The following is a 2122-nucleotide window of genomic DNA, read 5'->3' on the forward strand; positions in this document are numbered from 1 at the left end:
ACGACCAAGCTGCGCCGTGTTAAATGGTTTCTTAGTTGCTAGACAGGGAGAAAAAATGGACGATCACAGACCATTCTTTGTAGATTATTATATCAAGGGTTCAGCTTTTGGCTCATCAAAGCTAAATGCCGCAAGACCTATCTAGTTGCTGTGAATTATGCCAAGACGACAATGGAGTGCTTTTTTAATGGTACAATGCATTTCACCTACCAGATAGGGGGAGTCCACGCTGAGAGATGGGGATGTCTTGTGATGTTGGGTGATCAGTATCAATGAAGGGGGTTATTCTGAAAAGAGACAGATTAAAATAAAGCGCTCTTTGCTCGGGATGTGCTGGAAGCAGTTGGGAGGGCTACCCGGAGCGGGCGGCCGCGGCAGCCCCGCGCCGCACTTTTCCCCCTCCGCACAAGAAAATGATCAAGTCAATCATGTGGACATGCTTCATTATTCATTGAACACAATCTTTTACAACGCTCCGTTTACGTGCGGGAGTTTCTTCTACGCTTTGCTTTAAATTTTAAGGTAAGAAAGACAAAGGTAAAAAGGGGGTTTTTGAGGATCCGGGAGGCTCCCGTGAGCCATCAAAGAGGCTCCAAAGTCAGTCCGGAGTATGTTTTTGTTTTTTATTTCTTTTTAATCATGGCAATGGGGCCTGCGTTTTCCACCGTGATTAAAAAAATACAGTATAATTAAATATCCATAGCAGTGACGTTTGCAAGCAGGGCTGTCAGGGGAAAAGCAGAAAATAATGAAAGGAGCGGAGAAGCCATTGAATGGCGCTATAGAACTTAGCCTGAAGAAAACCCTACGTTTTTCCTCTTTCTCTCTCGTTTCTTTTAAAACCGTTACTTTACAAAAAAGGAGCGGGCGGGCGAGGCGAGGGGAGGCGAGTGCCGGCGGCGGCCGCGGCGCTGCCCGGGGGCCGCCCGCTGCCGGCCCCAGCCCGCACCGACCCTGCCCTTAACTTGCCCAGAAACTTTTTGTTTTAAAGGGTTGCTGCGGAGCAAACTTTGCTGAAGTGACTTTAAACGCGGCCCCCCCCCCCTCTTTCTTCCCTCCCTCCCCCGTTAGGATCCCGGCTAATCGTGGTGTAATTTGTAAACTCCCCCCCCTCTTTTTTTTTTTTTTTTTTTTTTCTTTTTTTAATCAAAGTTAGCTGATGCATACCATGTGTCAAACTTGTGAGATTCAAGTGCCTAAGAGACCTGCCATTTTGTGCTCTAATCGACCTCTTATGAATAGGAGCCGTGCATAATGCTGCGAGGAGCGTTGTGACATTCAAGTAGGCACTAAATGTCAGGCCAGGTCTCAGCCCTTTCGGGGGGAGCGGAGCGCGCCCGGCGGCGCCGCGGGGAGCGGGGAGGCACCTGCCAGCCCGCCGCCGGGGCTTTTGTCAGCGCCCGGAGAAAGTAACAGGTTAAGGAGGAAACTTAAATGGCAATCCCCGGCGGGGAGGGGGGAGCATCACCTTCCCGGCGGCGCGCCGTGCGCGGAGGGCCGCGGGGGCGCCGCTGCCTGCGCGGGGCAGCGGCCTCGCTCTCCGGCGCGGGGGCTGCGCGGCCGGGAGGCGGGGGGGCACCGGGCCGGCGGCGGGATTAGCGGGAGGGGGGGAGGAAGGAGAGATTCTTTGATGCTGTGTAGGAAAGAATCCAGATTTTAATGCGCCCATCTGTTGCAGTTTTGCAAATAATTAATATATATGTGTGTATGTGTGTGAGAGCGAGAGAGAGAGGGGTTGGGGGAGCGCTGCCGCCTGTGAACTTCAACGCGGAATAAAAGGTCGCGAAGATTTATGCTGTTTATCGGAGGGTCCGCGGCTCCCGCGGGGCGGCTCGCACGGGCTCCATCCGAAAAGTTAGTTGCCGGCGTGCCCCGGCGCGGCGGCGGGGCCGGGGCGCGGTGCGGCCGCGGGTGCCGGCGCCCGGGGCGGGCGCGGTGGGGAGGGCTCCGGCCGCCGCCGCCTGCCTGCGCGGCGGGCATTGTTTCGGGGTGCGTGCGGCGGATGTGGCCGTGGCTGATACAGTGTCGAGGCGGGGACGTGATTTGTCAGATCCCTCCGTTGGCGCTGGAGCCGCCGCCGGGCCGGGGAGCGGCGGTGCGGGCGCGGTGCGGGGCGCGGTGC

At 56.4% G+C, this 2122-nt stretch overlaps 1 protein-coding gene across 1 annotated transcript in view; it reads left to right on the forward strand.

Moving 5' to 3' along the window:
- Nucleotides 1-1326: 1326 nt before the first annotated feature.
- Nucleotides 1327-2122, forward strand: part of ZNF536 (zinc finger protein 536) — a 228594-nt gene continuing 227798 nt past the window's right edge. The window contains exon 1 of the mRNA XM_041426520.1: nt 1327-1416. The gene's annotated coding sequence lies outside the window, so the exon portion shown is untranslated. The remainder of the gene's footprint in view (nt 1417-2122) is intronic.

This window comes from Onychostruthus taczanowskii, unplaced genomic scaffold (genome assembly GCF_017590055.1).
Source record: "Onychostruthus taczanowskii isolate IOZ18803 unplaced genomic scaffold, ASM1759005v1 scaffold113, whole genome shotgun sequence".
Lineage (NCBI taxonomy): Eukaryota > Metazoa > Chordata > Aves > Passeriformes > Passeridae > Onychostruthus > Onychostruthus taczanowskii.